Raw genomic sequence first — 20,117 nt, 5'->3', positions numbered from 1 at the left:
TTTTATTGTAAATATAACAATCAATCAAGGCTTTATATGCCATTTTAAAATGCATAAATTATATACTTAAAATAAATTGGCGAATAAATTGTTGGCCATTATTAAGGCCATAATAAGTTCTCATTTTATAGGGGTTCAAAGGCCTCGGCACCTCTTCACATCTATGACCTAACACAATATTTACAAAATTAAGAACTAAAAGTAATGGGCCCCAATAAATAAAGTTCATGGCTGCCAAGTTAATGAACTTTTGCTGGCAATTAGCTCATATAAATTTATTACGTAATGCATGAGAGTAATTTCGGGTAATGCCAACGGGGGCAGCCATGAAAATAATCTACTCCCCGTTTTGGTAACTGCCATTGTCAGGGCCGTTGCCATTAGCTCTCAACACTTTCTGGCCCCTGGCTCGGGCTCATTTCGTATAATGGACCATTCGGTTATTTGTTATTAACCCAAATGGGCATTCAACAAACCTAAAAACCCCCGGAAAATATGGCCTCTCTCCGGTTCTGGGCCAAAAGTAGCAGTAACACTGGCAACCAGAATCCAATCGATTTTAATAGTCCGAAACCAAAAGGTTTCCTCAAGGGAATAGTGGGTGTGTGCTGGCCCCAGTTTATGACGAGTACAGTGTGTCACAAAGTCGGAAAGCGAATGAAATTGGGTGATTTTCTGATCGAAATATGTAGCTAAAGGTCCTTGAAATTAAAGGTATAGATGGTTTCTATACTATAGAGTATCTATTTTTAGTAAGATATGTTCTATCAATGCCTGGATAAAATAAATTTCTTTAGTTTAAATCTATCACCTAAAAGCCCCCAGGGAAAGGCAAAATGTTTATCAGCACTGACCTTGCTTCCCACTTTCCATTCAGGCCGTAATCAGCAGGATATGGGGGCCATGAATTTTCAGAACCTGACAATTTTTTAATCAACACCCAGATGGCCGACAGCAACAAATGGCCCGAAGCGAAAAACTCGGCTACGAAATGTCGCCAACACAAATAAAAAACAAATGCAAAATATTCCCTGGCAATTTTGGCACGTGCACGCCCCACATTGTTGTTGTGGTTATTGTTTTTGTTGTTGCTGGCGATTGTGTGAACCTTGATTAACGCAACAGGAGGAGAATGTGGGAGGTGGGGAGGGGTGGGTTTTGTGGAGGGTTTTCAGCTGGCAACATCAGCGGTAGGAATATTGTTGCTGTTTGCCAAATCTCTCGGCGCTGTCTCTCTAAATTTTAACTATGAATGTCCTGGGCCGCCAACAACAACTGAAAATAAGCACTGAGAAAAAATAGTAAGCCAATACAAAAAAAAATACTTGTGAAATATGTTTCCTTATAATGCATTAGAGTTTAGGTCTTAGGAAGGTCTTATTTAACTTAAAAATAAAAATTTAATTTTGCATTTTCACAATAGTACCTTACAAATTACTTCGAGATATGTAGTACAGCATAAATATTTTTATGATTATGTTGTACAGATATTTAGCATAACATTAATATGTTTTATCACATCAGGTAACTTTTTTTAGGATATATAATTTTTCATTGTTTTCCGCAAATTATCTAACAAATATATCCAGTTTTAGTTTATGTCTGAAAAAGTATAAGTATAATTCTTTTTTAAGGAGTAATTTTACGCTCATTGGTGTAAAAAATACTTTTTCAAGCCTTTTTAAATTTTGAAATAAATTAGAAAAACCAAAATAAATAATTCGGTACTTAACTATACTACGTATAGTATATAGTATTCTAATCTAGTATACATTTTTCCCCAGTGCACTTGCCTATTTGTGTGTGTGGGCTGCTTGTGTGCTGTTGGCAGTAAAATTTGTTTACCAAAACCTTCTTAGCTTGGCTTAGTAGCCCCCGCACCGCCATTGTTTGTGTATTTGCATTTCGGCTCCTCTGGCTGCCTTGTGCACCCCGAAAACAGCCCAAAACCACCCATCATCGTGCCGCCCCTCGACCATCCCCCTAAAACAGCAGCCCCGTTAACCATTACCCCTTCACCTGCGCCCCTGGGTGTGAAATTTCATGCATATATGTATCTATGAGTGGCAGTGCGAGCGGGATTGTTTGTGTGTTCGTGAGAGAGTTCGTGCCTCGCCTTTGGCCTTTTTGCAGCTTTTGCTTTTTAGCCACTTTTGTTTGCCTTGCTGTTGTTGCCTTTGTTTGTCGCTCCTTGTTCCCTGTTCCTTGTTCTGTGGGTTTTGGCCAGCTCGGAGTCCTTTGACCAGGCTGTCAGCGAAAAAAGGGGAAAGAATAGGCCAGACCAGACAGAAGGAGAGCTCAGTAAAACGGCGTCGCACTAAAACATCCCAGGCAAGTGAAATGTAAATCGCTTTCCCGCCACTTTTCCATGGCCGCGGAAAATGGGAAGTGCATGTGGTCAAGGCATTGTAAGCAATACAATAGAAGTTTTGAAAGTAAACAAATAGAAAGGAAGACATGCAGAAGTTTTGAAGACTGTAAATTGGTTATGTTAGGAAAAAATGCCCGTACTAATGTTTAATAAAATATTACCATTGTAATGATGAAGTTTAATAATTTAAAAGTTTTACTAATCATTTATTTATGATCCAGTGACTTTGATCCTGTATTATATTTTATTTATATGTTAAGCAAATGCATGTTTAAATAATTTTTTTTTTGTTAATACCTTATAGTTTTTTATACAGGGTAATTTTTAGACGGGCTCAGTATTTCTATAACTTTCTGCTTTACGATATTGCTAGAATTTTATATTTCACGCTGGCCAGATGGACAGGGAGGGATTTTCGGTGGCGCGGAGGCTGAAATATATGAAAACAGCCGCAGCTGGTCGCCGGGCGTGGGGTGTCAGAATCTCGGAGTCGGCTTTTTTGGCCAACGGAACCGCAATGTGGAACGTGTTATGCAAATCTGGCTTGCTTTCGGGCCTTGTGTTTTCCCTGCCGGTATTTGGTATTTGGCCTGCAATGGGATCTGTTGACCATCTGCAGTGGCAGCCAGCCCAACGGTGGCATCAAAAACAATCTAACTGCTCCGCTCAGCAGTTTTTGTCAGGGGCTCCGACTTTTTTTCGCCTTTATTTGATTCACTCAAAATGTGAATTTAAATTGCAAACAGCCCATTGTTTCGTGCTTATTGTTCTTTTCATGTTTACCTTCGTTTTGGCCCAGTTTTTTGCTCACTCCTTCCGCAATTAGCATTGCAATGAGGCAAGGGGTTCAGCCGGGCCGGGTTGTCGCATTAAAAATGATATCCTAAGTAGATTGCACAAATTGCTCGCAATTATATTTAATAGCTCGCTCAAGTGGGCTCCATAAACGAGGAACGAGCGGCCCGTTAAAGCTTCGAGTTTGAAAAAGAAATAAGGGATGGGCTCTTGGGGCGTTTTTTGCCATCCCCATTCCCATCCTCTTTTCGATGCTCAAAGGCAAAAGCAATTTATCAAAAATCGGTCAAGAACACTCGGGAAACGGAAATGGGAAACGCGTGACCTTTGGCCATACAAAAACTGACTTCAACTGTGTGGTTGCCATTGAGAAATAATTGCAAGTGCACTTTGTATAAACTCAAAATGATAATGGTTTCGATTTCAGAAAAAGCAGAGGTCGTCCTTGGAGACTCTTTTTTCAAGGAAATCAGAAGCACATTCTTAAAGGATGAGGAATATTTGAAAATGATTTCAATTGCTTTAAACTTTGATATAATGATTTTTACAAAAGTTCTAAACTGAAAATAAATGTATACAGAACATACTAATAATATACCAAAATATACTCCTTTAAGGTATTTTAATGCTTTTTCTGACATGATTAAAGTACGGAAATCTTTTGATCATTTTTTTAAAAATCTTAAAAAGTGATTTAATAACGAAAAAAAACTACAGCTCAACAGCTGATACCTCTGGATACAAAGTAGTAGGTCAGGCACACAGTATAATAAATGAAGCACATGTCCAATCACTTGTGCCATTTTGTTCGCCAATCAAAGTTTTCAGAGCGCTTGAAAAGGGAACTAAAACAAAAAAGGCTGCAAAGTTGCTGAACTTTCTGCAGGCCAACTTATCGACGGTCTCCGGGCCACAAAACAATCAAAGCGGCCCCCAGTTAACAAAAAAGGGAGGCCACAGTGGCGTGGGGGCGTGGCACACATCCGAGGGTAAACAATAAACTTCAATTATGAATATTTCAACAACTGTGGGGCTTGCAAAGTGCAGGCGAAAGAGTTGGAACATGCTCAAGGTGCGACGGCAGCAGGAAAAGGACAAACTTTGGCAAACTCCCGCAGTGGTAAAGTTGGGCGCGAAGGTGAGGAGAGCACAGGTCAGGGGCATTGACTTTGATCTTGGTCCCGGGTTCCACTCGGGCTTTGTTTGCCACTCGAAGGCAAATAGTGGAGGGGCCAAATTAAACAATAGCTTCTGCGGAGTTCAAGGCAATTAAATTGGATTTGCGCCTGGCTTAATGGCCATCATAATACGACGGTCCTGGCTAATTAATAATTCAATTAAATTCCGCCGTCCCGCACCATAAAAGTATTAATTGCTGTCCACAAATCTGGCTTACGACGATCCCTCAAGTGGCCAATAACCCAGCGAAACCCGGGAAGCCACTGAGAAGCCCAGCCGTCAAACTTCTATTCCCGAAGTGTTGGCTTGTTGCTTCCGGTGGCAGCTCGAAAACCAATTGCACCTCCACCTCCACGTCCCCGGCTCCCTGCTCCTGCTCCCAGCAACTGGCTTCCGAGATTGGATTGGGCGATAATAAAAAATGAGCAGTGCCCCCTCCCCACATCGCAACCCCCCAAGCAGACGTAATGCGATGCCCGGGCAAAAGGGCGACGCTTCCGCTTCCCGTTGGACAACTTCCGGTGGCAGCAGTTTGACGCCCTGTCATATTGACAGCCTCCACACGGTCTTATTAATATTGAAGCAACGTGTCAGGGCTGTGCGAGTGTGTGTTTGCTTTTGCCTCCCAGTGGCCGCATAAAATGCTTTGGCAATGCGGAAGTGGCAGTGTGCCTTTGACTGTACTGAGCAAAACTAGTTAACAGGGATTCTCACTTAACTTAATGGGCAGTTAGAAAAAAATTACATTCGCTTTTATGAGCTACATTCATTTTATTTTACACTATATGGCTAAAATAACGTTTAATATTTTCTAAATATTTAAAAATGGTTTATTCTCTTTCTATGAAAATCTAGTCTAGGACTAAATTTAAATTGCCTTTTTTTAAAATATTTACTTGATCATTACCATTTTTTGTTTATATTATGAATTATAAATGTTATGATGCTTCTTTTTTAATGGATATTTGTTTTTCTGTTAAAATAGTTTTTTGATGAATATTCCTTGTTCAACACTTTATTCTTGAAGTCTATAATTAAAAGATTAATGTATAAATCTCTATATTTTTCATTTGTATTTTAAAAATATTTTATACTCCTTTTTTTAACTGATATCTGAATTTTCCTTATTTTTTTTCAGGAATATTAATTATAAATAATACTTTATTGTTTATTAAAAAAAAATATTTAAATATGTTTTTCTGTGATTATTATCTTTAAAGACTATTTTTTTGTATCTGTATGAAACCCGTGATAAACATCCGCTACGGTGAGGAAAAAAAGACAGCGAACCGAAATTGTATTGCAATAAAATGATTTATTTGGCCATATTTCCATTCAGCAACCAGGGAGTCAGGGAGCCAGGGAGCCAGGGAGCCTGGGTCCGAGGCAGGCTCCAACTAAAAGTGGCCGTAGAGCCAGTGACATGCTGAAATATGCCATTGTCTTGTGGCACGCGTCAAGGACAGGAATCCCGGATGCTCTGTGCGGTGGCTCCCATAAAAATGTAATAATTCCATGGCTGAAAAGGACAGCCTAGACCTGGCATGTGGAGTGTGTTGATAAGACCGCACGGCCGTAGCAACAGATTTCACATCTCCCTCGGACTGGTTATGTCATCCGCCTTCGTTTTATTGCAGCCGCAACTTTTATTAAATCGCCACGAGGAACCACCGAAGGAGCACCAAAAGGAAGCACAGAAAAAATTCATTTTTGGACTGGCCCCTAAAAATAAAAAAAAAAAGAAAAGAAAAAGGAGTGAAACCTTATCTGCAAATGTCGTTTGCCTTCCTGTCTTCATTCCCTTAACGATCCGAACGGTGGGGGATTTGGGCCAAAAAGAGAGTGAAGAAAAGGATTCACTTTGGCCTGCCTTTAATGGCCTTAAAATAGCCTGCCATGAATGCCATTTGCCGGGTTTATCAACGGCAATTGAGCCAAGCCAAGCCATTGACGTAGATAAATTTAATTTACCTTCTATTTGGCTTGCGAATTTATTTATATGCTGATTTTGAAAACGAATTTGCCTGATGGAACAACAACAATAGCAACGAGTTTTGTGTGTAGCTTATCAAAGGCCAAATTGAGTTAAGTCGGCACAAAAGCAAGCCCACTGCCAAGGGAGACGGCTTTGCTTTGACAGGTCACGGTGGCGTATGCGCAACGTATCACGTATACGACATGTCAGCCCAATTCTCGCAGATTCGATTTAAGCACGCCTCATCAATGCCATTCCCCATAGTTTTCTCTGCCCAACTGCATTTGCATAATGCTCGCCTACCAATCGTTGAATTTATATTTTATTATTTTGCAAATTGTTTTGCAGTCAGCTTAAAAAAACTAAACTCTGCACATAATCCCCTTTTTAAAATAATACATCAAATTGAATTAAAATAACTGAGCATTTTAATTAAAAATTTAGTTGAGTAGACAAACAAAAAGCAATATAAATTATAGAACAGTGTGAAAGACAATTGAAAGGCAATCGTTTAATCAATTTTCGACCAGTATTAGGCCATAGAAAAACAGTACATTTTTGTGTAATTAATAAATGGGCAGGCAGCAGGAAAATGCCAAGGTTTGATACTCCACAAAGGAAAAGGTTCTTTAATGGCATTTTAATTACGAAACGAAGCGAAAAGACCGTCAAGGCCCTCGATATTCGACTGTCAGCCAGGGATATGCCCCATTTTGCTGCCTTTGTGAGCATTATTATTATTGTTCTTGTTGGCACGGCGTTGTTACAAATGGTCGAGCTATAAATTGCCAGAGCCATAGTGTCCATCATGTTGAAATGCTTGAATTTTTCATTGCTTGCATTTCAATTTCATGGCCGGCCATTAAAATTGACAGCCCACCCTCATATACATTCACACAAACCGCCTCCAAAATGTGGTGAGGGGAGAGATGGGATGGTAAAAATACTAGGGCAAAAAAGAATAGCCAAAAAGTCGTGTCTTCCAGCCCCCAAAGGAGGAGCCAAAGAAGTGTTCTAAACTTCTACATTTTTTATGGGCCTTCCTACAAAATTAATCACTCATAAGGTAAAGTGCATCTTGCATTTCGCTTTACAAAATAAAAACATTTTACACTTTTTATTGAGCATACTAAAAATAAAATATTTTTAACAAAAATACTCTCGTAAAATAAAAACTTTATTCAAATACCCTAAAGGCTTGGGAAAACCGCGATTCATTTTTTATCGTTTTCCTTCCCTTTAGCCGTTGTCAATTTTAGTATTCTCAATTTTTTTTCATGCGTATTTTTAGTCTCTTGTAGTTTTTCAGTTTTTACAAGGCGATTGGTTTTCCCTTTTTCTCAGTTTTTTTCGCAGCTCGTTTTGTGCAGGAATTACCCTAAGTTGCTTTTTTCTCCGCCAGTGCCTTAAAAGCATGTTGCATAATTTACGTGCTGTGAAATGTGAACTGCGAGGAATGAAAGGGCGTATCACCTGATTTGCTTTTGGCCTAGCTTTCCTTTTTTATTTCAGTGCAGCAATCGGCTTTTGGCCCCGAAAAGTGTGCTACACACACATTAAAATGCTTCTTTGCATTCGAGGTTTGTGGCTGCAACAGCAGCTGCCGCCGTGGCTGGCTTTTCTGATTTTGGCCAAATAATCATTTAGAGTCAAACTGGGCCCGAAAGCGACTAATGTCAGCGGGCATGCAGGGCTCATTGGTAAAATGGCGGGGATTGTGAAGATTTTTTTAAAGTAAATATACATAAATTTAACATAGCAAAATAATTTAGCGGATTAGTTTTGAAGTGAACTAAGCTTGAATGATTTTCAATAATTTTTCTAATGTTTCGGTTTTAACTAAATTGTCTAAATATTTTTTACTTTCTTTTTACTTTCTTTATTAAAGGATTAGGTTGTCTTGTTTTTTATTATGTTAAATATTTTTTTTTTTATATTTAGATATATTATAGGACTCAGTTTTCTTCCCAGTGCAGTCAGATAATCTAACAATAGCCGAGTGTCCATCTGCTACGTTGATTGATTTATCGCTCGATTGAAACAATTTGATCTGCATGCGCTTGACAATCGCTTGATTTACGCCAGTGCCAACATGGGCTAATCGGCCTCCAGCCATCAAATGTGTCAAGTCAACACTGACCCACAAAAGCCAATGGCTTTGTGATTAACTCCCCACTGCCCCACCGTCCGCAGGGAGTTCTTTGCCACCGCGAACAAGTCGTCGGTGTGATGGCAACATTAAATTTATGCTCGCTAAACTTTATAATTAATTACATTCGCATAATAAACGAACTTAAATATGAAAATGAAGTGCAAATACAGGCAGCACAATCAGTTGACAGGGGGGTGGATTAAATTGAGAGGAGGTTTGGGGGAAATCAGTGGGACAGGGGGAAATGCTTGGTGTTCCCAGCGTCGTTTATGCATAAAACAGACAGCCGCAGAACATGCAAAATGGTGCGACAATTTAATGCCGCGTACATGAAATTAATTTGCACAAAATCAATTTCAATTTACATTCAATTTAGCAGCCAAAAAAGGTGTCAAAATAAGCCGGAAAACCTAAGGAAAATCAGAAAGTGTGGGTAAACGAGGGGCTCTGATTTCTGACGCCGTGTCATTGTGGTTCTGAATTTTCCATTAGGGGTGGAAAATAAGTGCTAAGTGCAAAATGATGAAACATCAAATTTGCATTTAGCTAAATACTGATGTGTTGACAGAGATTAGTTAGTGTGGGAAATAATTACTGAATGATGAGATAAAAAAATAAGTGCCCTACCTCTCGTGTAATTCATGTCTAATTTAATGGAAATAAGTGATTCTTTAATAAATATAAACGATAGTTAAAAAAAAACGAGTTATGGAATGTGGAAATTAAAATTTTGACCCTCGTTAAATAAAAATCTTTAAATGCAGATTATTAGAGCAAAAAATCATAGAGCGATCGCATATCAAAATCGGGATAAAATTACTGAAGTTATGAAGTCTAGAAGTCCAGTTTTGGGTTCCCATACTGAAAACCATAAAAATACGAAAAAACATAACAAAACATAAAATAAAGAAATTTTAATGCAGTTTATCAGAGAATTCAACCACAAACTCATAGAGGGATCCCACATCAAGATCAGGATAAAATTGCTCAAGTTATGAAATCTACAAGTCCAGTTTTGAGTTCCCATCGTGAAATAAAGAAATTTAAATACAGATTATTAGAGAATTTAAACACAAGCTCATAGAGGTATCCCACATTAAGATCAGTATAAAATTACTCAAGTTATGAAAGTTGGAAGTCCAGTTTTGAGTTCCCATACTGGAAACCATGGAAATACGGAAAAATATAACATGAAAATGGGTCAAAATTTTGTCCATCAAATTAAGAAATTTAAATGCAGATTATTAGATAATTCAAGCACAAACTCATAGAGGTATCCCACATCAAAATTGGAATAAATTTACTCAAGTTATGAAGTCTAGAAGTCCAGTTTTGGGTTTCCATATAGAAAACCAGGGAAACACGAGAAAACATAACATGAAAATGGGTCAAAATTTTGACCATCGTGAAATAAATAAATTTGAATGCAGATTATTAGAGAATTTAAACACAAACTCATAGAGGTATCCCACATCAAGATTAGGATAAAATTACTCAAGTTATGAAAGTTGGGAGTCCAGTTTTGAGTTTCCATATTGGAAACCATAGAAATACGGAAAAACCGGACATGAAAATGGGTCAAAATTTTGACCATCGTGAAATAAACAAATTTGAATGCAGATTATTAGAGAATTCAACCACAAACTCATAGAAATATCCCAAATCAAGATCGGGATAAAATTACTCAAGTTATGAAAGTTCCAAGTCCAGCTTTGGGTTCCCATACTGGAAACCATGGAAATACGGAAAAACCGGACATGAAAGTGGGTTAAAATTTTGACCATCGTGAAGTAAACAAATTTGAATGCAGATTATCAGAGAATTCAACCAAAAACTCATAGAGGTATCCCACATTAAGATCGGGATAAAATTACTCAAGTCATGAAGTCTAGAAGTCCAGTTTTGGGTTTCCATACGAAAACCGAATACGAAAAAACATAACATGAAAATGGGTCAAAATTTTGACCATCGAGAAATAAACAAATTTGAATACAGATTATCAGAGAATTCAACCACAAACTCGTAGAGGTATCCCACATTAAGATCGGGATAAAATTACTCAGGTTATGAAGTCTAGAAGTCCAGTTTTGGGTTCCCTTACCGAAAACTAGGGAAATACGAACAATTATAATATGAAAATGGGTCAAAATTTTGACCATCGTGAAATAAACAAATTTGAATGCAGGTTATCAGAGAATTCAATCACAAACTCGTAGAGGGATCCCATATCAAAAATTTTCTCGCGAACAAAATCGCGGAGGAGAAAGCTTGTTTATTTACAAACCTAAACCAAGCAAGGGATTGATTTCTGTTAAAATCTATTTAAACGTGGCTTTATTTCCGGGGCACATAATACACACAATTTCGGGTCTGTTTGGTGTGCGGTGTATGGCTTACACCAGCAAGTAATAGAATCCATGGCAGGATAATGTGAACAAGGGAAGCGGCTCCAAGGAGCAAACAAACACACACAGATATGCCAGATTGCCTGGCTTAGTTGTGTGGCATGTTTGGCTTTAGCCTTCTCCCTCACCCGGCCACTTACCCTCTCCCTCTTTCAGCCAGATAGTATCATCATCAATCAGGACCAAAACAGATCCGATATGCATGTTGTGTTCGCAAACGATACTCCTGGGCAGGCCAATTGGTAGGCACAAATCAAAAGGATTTACTCCCGGGAACCGGGACATTCAAGTATATATTATCCATATTTTATGCATATTTGATCAAGCCCAGTTCACAGGGGACTGACCCGTAATTTATAACCAAACTTAATTAGAGTGAAGTTGCTGAATAGCAAGTGTTTTTAGTTAGCAAATTCATTTATTTAATTTGGAAACTGTTTAAAGTTATACTTCCAAAAATATTGAATTAATATATCATTTAAGTGAATACAAAATACTGTAAAACCCACATACCCAGCTTGTTATTAGGCACACTCCATATTTATCACATTCGTTATCTCTGTCAACCAACAATTATCTAAATAATTCAAGTGCTGGGCAAACACAGATTTTCACTGTGATAATCTGAAGCGCAAATAGTTAAATAAATGCATAATTGAGCACTTAAAATGGCGAGCATTCATGGCAAGTCTCAAAATGGACAGAGAACTACTCAGATATCGTGTGTGCACTTAAAAATTTCATTGCCTGCTTTCAGGCTGCGAAACTGGGTGAAGCGGAAAAACAAAGGCGGGGGAAAAGCCAAGGGAACTGCCAGGGGGTAGGAAAAGCGAAGGGAAATCGCCTCGGGGCCAAGCCTATGCAAATGTGATCCGAGAGCGAGCTCTTGGTAATTGAATCACGCTGCGAGTTGTAAGCGAGTTGTAATGCATTTCCCCCGTTTCCCCGCCCCCAAAAAATTTCAAAAGCCCCCCAGGCTAGCCATTAGAAAAGTGCACGAGTGGGTGGCTGCAAGGTTGGGCGGGGGGTGGTGTATTCGTGTTTGACAAACGGCATTTCAATGCTTTCAACGCACACGCAAACTAACAAACAAACAAATAACAAATATCATTACAGCGACTTACACATGCAACGGCTGGCTGACAACTACAGGAACACATTTGATACATAAACAGATTAAGTCAAAAATATAATGCCTAACATAATATATAAAAATAATTTTTATTAACGATATTAATTTAATATAAAGACTTTTTGGTTAAAATAAATTTACATTAATAAAATCGATCTACGTTCCAAAAAAAATATTAAATATTTAAAAACCTTCAAAAAATGTTAAAGAAAATATTTTGAAATTATGTTTTTTAGAGTTTAAAAATAAATAATACTATAGAAAATCGGTTCTTATAAATAGTTTTGTATAGCTTACATAGGGCTTAAAATATTTTAGATTCTTTAGTTCTAATATTTTGAGTTCTCCTGTACACATGAACACTGAAAAGGATATGAAAGCCGGCGACGACAGCGAGCATACATAAAAGATGAAGAAAAATTGCATATAAATACGGAAAACACTTGCAGGGGCGGTGGAAAACGGAAGGGGTGGTAATGGAAAGGATAGTAAGGAAAGTAGGGATGGTTAGGATGGTTAGGAGATGAGAGAGCTGCTTGCGATTGTCAAGTGGTTGTTCGGTTGGGAGGCGAAGACAGGCGCTCCACCGCCGATTGAACTTTCCTCGACGTATACGTAATTTATGCAGCTGTGTACGTACAGGGGAGCCTCCATAACTCTGAACACCATCTGCATTGCAAAACTAAGATTACCCGGATTTATTGATTACTTTTATCCACATTTTTATATCCTCATATATTCTGTGATAAAATAAAAATAAATAAGGTAGTTTGAGTAGGTACTCGCGGCGAATTAGTATAAAGTAAATATCTTTTAAAATAAAATCTATGGGTACGCTATTTTTCAACCTTCAAGTGCTATATTTGAAAATGTTAAAAGTCCGCAATCTGAAAGTTACAATGGTAGTATCAGCTATAGAAGTTACACTGTACCAGGATGTACCTATGTAAAAAACATGCGACTATATTTGAATAAAGTATGCATAATCGCATACTTGCCACTTACATATATCATCTTGGCTTTTCCCATACATCTTCATTCAATATACAGACCGACATGTCAAAAGCATTTTCGCGTTGACGACAACAACAATAGCTGTGAAATAGCATTAAAAAAAGGCGACAAGGGGTGAATAGTGGGGTGGTGGTTGAACTCAGGATGGATGGCGACAACATCAACACGTACTAAACCGGAATGTCACTTAACCCCTTGCAAGAAGACAAAACTAATTCTAATAAAAAGGCAACAAAGGCAAGGAAGTAAAAAAGTTCCATTTTAAAATTTCAGTTTTCTTCAGAAGCGTATATGTCAACTTATTGGTCGTAAAATAAGTCCTAAAATGTACAATTTGTTGCTTTAAAGACTTAAATCTTATCCTAAGAATCCTGACTGGCACTTGAATATTATTGTGTATCTGGCAGCGGGGTCTTCTGTATTTCCTCCTTTAGCTTATTCTTGATTATATATTGTCCTATTTTCTTTGCTCGGGTATATCTCTATCTTACTGTTTTCTCTTGACACATTCGTTTTCTTTAAAAGATCAACAAAGGGTTAAGTCTGTGTCGTTTGGCCACAGTCTGCATTTAAATTTAAATATTCTTGCATGTTGTGTGTTTAGGTTGGCTTTGGCTTAAAGCTGCAAGAAAAGTCGGTATAGGAAAAGATAAAGCAACTTTATTTGTATCTAAAATAAACATCAAAGCATTATAAGAGGACCAGAATATAGAGCTTGAAATATATACTATGTATGGATGTTCCTATTAGCAACATTTTGGGGTGTTGTTATATGTTTTTGTTATGTACTGTTTTATAATTAATACATTTTTAAATTATTTTTAATAAATATGGATTGATTTTCCACGTTCCAGAGCAAAGCCTTTTTCAACTTTAGTTTAAATTTTTGCCAAAATGCAATTTTTTCCATTCGGGATCATCTTTTGAAATGACCTGCTAGGAGCTGTAATACCATTGCACCTCATTGGTCCATCGTTTGTATTGGCAGTGCGTAAACTTTGAACTCCGAAGCAAGCCGCAACCCACAGGGGGTGGGGTAAAGGGTTAATGTGCGGAAAAATGGGGTCGGTTGTCAGTACATTTGGGCGGTAATCTTGGCATGCACAATGAGCCCTCGATGACGTCGCGTGTGTGTTTGCTTACGGCCTATCTGGCAGCCGCAGAGGCTGGAAACATTTTGGCCTCGCATGCAGCACAAACAACTCGAGGTGGGCTTAAGGGGGGGCGTTGTACGGGGGTGTGGTCGAGGGAGGGGGGGGGGGGGGGGGGGGGGCGCTGCAGGTAAGCCAGTGAACAGGTGAGCGAATGCAAAAACAGCCGAGGGCCCGTTTTCGCGGCCCGTTTGCACTGCAATTAAGTGTCTGGCCAAGAACAAATGCACGCAATTTTGCACTTGGCTCACATTTGGCACAAACGACAAACCTAATTAGCCTGAAAGCCAAAATCAACGTGCCAGTATGCTATGTGGTGCCCTTCAATGTAGTCAAAAACAAGAGTTCAATTTTCTGTCAAATTTGAAAAGGGTTCCAAATATTCCAGCAGTAATAGGTACAACGCATTATTTATATTCTGAATAAATTTTGAAGATATTTTTTTAGATTGTATTATTGATTAATATTAATAATAATAATTACAGTGTTCTAAGTAACTAGTTTATATCTAATAAACTTAATTAGAAAATACACTTTTATCTTTAAACTTCAAATGGAATAAGTGAGTAAAAACCTAATAATACTTTTGATTTCATGGTATGCTATTGGTATATCCCATAAATGGAGCTTCCTCGAACCTACTTTAATACAGAACAAAACCCTTTAAAGGTGTTATAATATTCCTGGCCAACGATATCGGCACTTGCTGCCTTGATACCCGCCCCCATAACCATACCCATAACCATAACGCAAAAAGACGCACTCAAAATACTCATAAAACACTTACACTCACCAGTACACACCCACACTCGCACTCACACCCACACTCGGGCAAAGTACAAACACACACGTGCCCTTTTACACACTCACCGTGGAATGGGTGTAATTAAATATGAAAACATATGTTTTCCCTTTGTTTTTTCACAGAGCCCCGAACACAAAGTCAGAGAAAAATCAATAAGGACTCCGAGGTCCGTGGAATTCGCAATTTATTTACCATATTTATAAAGGGGCCACCGACCGGGGGGCGTGGCCACTGCATTCGGCAATTTGTATTGCAAGTAAGTTAAGTAAATCAGTTGACGAGTCGGCGAACGCAAATCGTCAAATATTTATAAGCCGCCAGTTGAGCTCGCTACAAATTTTATGGCAGGCCAGGGGCGGGGCTGAAATTAAGGACTTTTTAGGGGGGGGGGGGGGGGGGGCCTTCAGGAGGGGCGCTTGGCCTAGTGGCATTGTCAATTATGGGAATTATGAGCAGTGAGTGCGTCAGCGGAATGGCTGTTCAGGCTCATCCACCGCCAACTTTCTGCTCCTGCCCCTGCGACTTGCCTCCCCTGGCAATTGCGTCAGCAGTTAATTTTTATGTATTTTTAAAGCGCTGCCATCGCGCCCCCCTCGGCTTTCGGCCTTATTAAGTAGGCCCTGGCATATTAACGGCCATAAGCGACAGGCCAGATAAATATCGCGAGAACGACGAGCACTCGATACGAATTTATGCACTTCACTCGAGTGTTGGGCCCCTAAAAAAGGGAAAATAACTTGAGAACAGCCGGGGGATTGAAATAATGAAAGGCCCACAGAAGGCCAGAGACAGCAGATTTTTTGTTCCCCTCGTTATCAGCGTTTAATTGAAGCATATGTGGGAGAATGGAAAGAAAAGTGCAGAGCGAAGCTAAAATACTGGGGAAGAAAAAGATTTCCCTAAGGTCTGTAGAGTACCATCTATGAATTTTCAAGAGTATTAAAGGTAGTGAGAATAAAAATTACTTCAATATATTATATAATAGTAAATGTATTATCATAAACGGTTCTCTATGAATAAAATTAACCATCTCTAACCAAAAAAACGCTACCGGTTCTAAAGTAGGATGTAAAATATACATCATTACTGGACCATTCACAAAAAAAGGTATTTCTATCAATGGTGCCATTTGTCAACTGTCGACTACGAATCTAACATAGCCGGAATCCGAAAAAACAGGGTACTCGGTGGAAAAAATAACTGAGGCCCAGCACATTCTGGACGCATTCAAGGGTGCACTGAGAAAAAGGGGGGCGAACGAGTGATGGGGGTGCACAAAGCACGGCATGATGAGCTTGTTGTCGATATGCCAAGATAAAGCCAGCAACTTGTTGTTTTTGTTATGTTTTCCATGTTGCCTTAGCTGTTGTGATTCCTGCCGTTGCTGCAATGTGTAAGCTTGAAGTTCATGCACAGACAATTACAAGGAGGGTGAACTAAGAGGCGATGTCGAACGGCATAGGGGGCACTGTTCGCATGAAGTGGGTCTGCGCTTCCTTGCCGCTATCTGTAGTATGCTCTTGCCCCGCAATTGTTCCTCGATTCCACTCCCACGGATCCGGCAGCTGCCTCATCTACACAATTGTTGCATTAAATAAATGTTTTTTGTGCCGGGACCCGCTGTACGTGCTTACATGCGAGTGCAGAGAGGGAAATTTCGGACTTTCAGCTGGAATATTTATATTTTATATCAATTAGGAATTCCCAAATAATGTTATTTATAAACTGTAGAAAAATCCTGAAACCTAATATCATCAGAAAGTCTAATTGTCATTCTCTCATTCTTGATAAACGTTAAAAATATTCTTCGAAAGGCAATACTATTATTTATTTATATAGTGAATAAGAAATTCTTATAAATCTTGAAAAACAAAAACCATAAATAAGTTAAAAGCTCATTAAAAATATCTCGTATTCCAGTTCCTCATGTTGTTTTTCAGTGTACACTCTCTGTAAATTGACTTACAAGTTCTATGTTTATTTCTTTGAAGACATTGTCAAGAAACTGCTACTGCGACAGCCATCCGATACTAATTGTTTTCTGTGCACCAAAGAAGGCATTCCAGCTGAAAAACTGGGAGAGTGCCTTCCAGGCACAGACGTTGATAGATTTCCATGCATGGCCGACACTCCTGGGCGAAGGAAACGGAAATGGAAGTGCCAGGGTTGCAGGGATGTAGGATGCAGGCAGGGCTGTGGAAATTTAGAAAGCTCACTCACTCACACACACACACTCTGATGACTGTGTTTGCGGTGTGTGCAATGCGTTTTAATGAGTTTTTTGTTCTGCCTTAATTATTTTTGCCGTCTGTTATACTTGTAAGCGCAAATATCCTTGAAGAGCCGGCAATCAGGCCCAGAGCCATTTTAATAACGAAAAATTCTAAATGCAGGAAATGCAACACTTTCCCCTGGTTCTATTTGGATAAGTAACATGCGCCAGTTATTCACATACTCAAAGGAAATAATTTCATGGGAATTTTATTAAAATACTTTCATGTTCTTAGTTGTTCAATTTGATTTTGCTCTTCCAGGCTTATCATTTTAATCCCCCCTTTGATTTCCCTCGTTAAATGCCTCTGAACCAGTTCAGTTGAGTACCAGTTTTAAGAAATTTATAAATTATGAATTCCTCGGCAGATTTCTTTGAAAGGCTTTCCAAGGAATGCCAATCAGCAAATTGAAGCGGAAATGCAAATGCAAGTGGAACAAAGGCAAAAGCTACGGCATTAATCGCCCACACACATGTTCGCCGGCGGAATTATGATGTTGATATTTCATATTTACATTGGTAAAATTGGAATGCCGCAAATGCAAATCGCCCCGCCTTCTGTCAGTCGTTCTTGGCCCATTATTATCGGTGCTGCAGCAAATTGGCAGACTGTCCAGCCCAACTGACATCCCTGCCAGTGTTTACATTAATTTGATTTAAAATGCAACGCCAGCGAATCGGGCTTGCTAAGCTGCCAGCTGTAAACAATTCATGATTTCGCAGTTTCTGGGCCATGACGCCAGTCTCATTAATTAAAATGTTATTGAAGGCCTTCTCGGAGTCAGGCCAAGTAAAATATGGTATTTTTCCTTTACGAATTTGGAATCGTACATATTTTACACTTCTATTGTCTTTTCGATTTATGATATTTTGTTTTCCTACATTCCAATATTCCAATATTTTCCTAAATAGTTTAAAAAAAGGCATTTTCAACAGATCCTTCATATCAATATAACTCTAAAGTTGGAATATAATTGTAAAATATTCTCCAAGACTTCTATTGTTTTTATGATTTATGTTAATTTAGTTTTCTTCATATAAAATGTGGATAAATTCAATCGTATACAATTTTTACTAGTAAGTTGAAATAACAAAGAAGAAAGGCTGTTTTTTAACACCACATAAAATAAACCCCCAAATGAGATATGAATTTCCAAAATATTTTCATGGCTTAAGGTTTTAATAAAGTATTAGAATTTGCATTACCCCAAGTAAATGGCATTTTCATCATATCACTATGCTGCGCTACTTATGGCTAAAGTTTTCGGTAGTAATACCTTTGTAAAATGCTGTTTGTTAAGCTTATTATATTTTGCTTGCGTAAATATTTTGTTCGCAATGGTAAACAAAGACCGACAATGGAATCCATGTGGTTGTTGTGGGGCATTTAATTCGCTTATTGTGGGAGAATTATTACCCAGGATATTGACTCAGCGAAATTTACTTTCCCTTTTTTTGAACAGTTCCCACATAATAATTATTTGGTTTGTAGTATTTAATACCTGCCTTTACACGCAATTTCTTATTTCGCTGGGGCAGCTATTTTTCCGTTTTTACCTCAGGGCAGGCTATTTTTATGCTTTTGTTGCTGCTGCAGTGGCGTTAAATTTTGTTTTCAATTTTCAACACTTTTAATAGCCAATTAATTAAACGGGCAAACAACAACAAACGACTATCCGCCCAAATATTTACACACACTTGCATAAATATCCCCGGGTACATACCATATAACTCTATACGGCCGCCGTGAGGTAGTATAAAAAATGTATATATTGAAAAATAATTTCCCCGTCGGCTTCTGCACATGTACCAAACATTTTTATAATTACTGGCCGGCCTTTTATTATTCAACCGCCACTTGCTCGCCTCCCAGAACACCTGATTCGCACCTGGAACCTCCCACCATCCGAGTAGTTTGAGGAAAGGAACTTTTCGCTATCGCAACATGCATAAATCATCGGGCCAACTTGACTGCGGTCTTGGCCCGGCCAGCAGCCGCATTCGTTCTCCCTTATTATTTATGCTGACCAACTATTGCTAAATAATGATTTTTTAAACAATGCGCCCGGCCAGACAAATTGTAAATTATGAATGCGAGAACGGCGAGAGAAAGAGAGAGAGCCAATTAAGATAATTACTATTTATGAGGTTAACATGAAGGAGAAATGTCGACCCCAGGAGATTAGTGGTAATTTTCAGTTTATCCTCCGTCCAGCACTGCTTTTGGCTTGTCAAAGTTTCGTATTTATATCTACGCATAAATTATTTATGCGTGAAGAAGGACCCCGAAACTGTGTGGATGTGGACCAAACTTGATTTTCCTGAGTGGATGGGGCGAAAGTTTCCACCCTGCTTCCTTGTAGACACTTTCCCCTGCCACTTTCCCATAATTTTAGGTGTTGGATACTAAAAGTTTGCAGCATATGTCAAACGCCTGGAAATTTGGTCTTTGTTTAATTACAAGTTTAATGAATTAAACAAGTTGAGAAGTGTAACTAAGCTTATAACATGAATTATGGCTCATAATATTTAAATTTGATAAGAAGTAATTAAAGGGAAGGAGAAAATATGAATACAAATTATTAACATAAAATGTATACGATGTTATGAATATATATAATACCAAATTCAAAATTTATTCCTATTATAAGGATTGTCTAACCTTTTTGTAAGCACTTAAATTCTTCTCTTTCAATTATTACTTTAAAAAATGTGGCACCCTTTCTCTATTAAAATTTGTCAACCAAAAGCAAGTACAGAAATGTCTATTAAATTATTTATTTAAAGAAATAGAAGCCATTATGTTCAAAACGTTGTCATCAAATTAGCCACACGAAAAGGTTGTGGTCAATTTATTTATATACAT

At 38.4% G+C, this 20,117-nt stretch overlaps 1 protein-coding gene across 2 annotated transcripts in view; it reads right to left on the bottom strand.

Annotated features, from left to right (window-relative positions):
* Window positions 1–20,117, bottom strand: part of LOC108025177 (patj homolog) — a 31,715-nt gene that overhangs the window by 2,316 nt on the left and 9,282 nt on the right. The gene's annotated exons all lie outside the window — the stretch shown is intronic.

This window comes from Drosophila biarmipes, chromosome 3R, assembly GCF_025231255.1.
Source record: "Drosophila biarmipes strain raj3 chromosome 3R, RU_DBia_V1.1, whole genome shotgun sequence".
NCBI classification, from domain to species: domain Eukaryota; kingdom Metazoa; phylum Arthropoda; class Insecta; order Diptera; family Drosophilidae; genus Drosophila; species Drosophila biarmipes.
The sequence above is the reverse complement of the archived record's forward strand: the minus strand, read 5'-3'. Positions and strand labels throughout refer to the sequence as shown.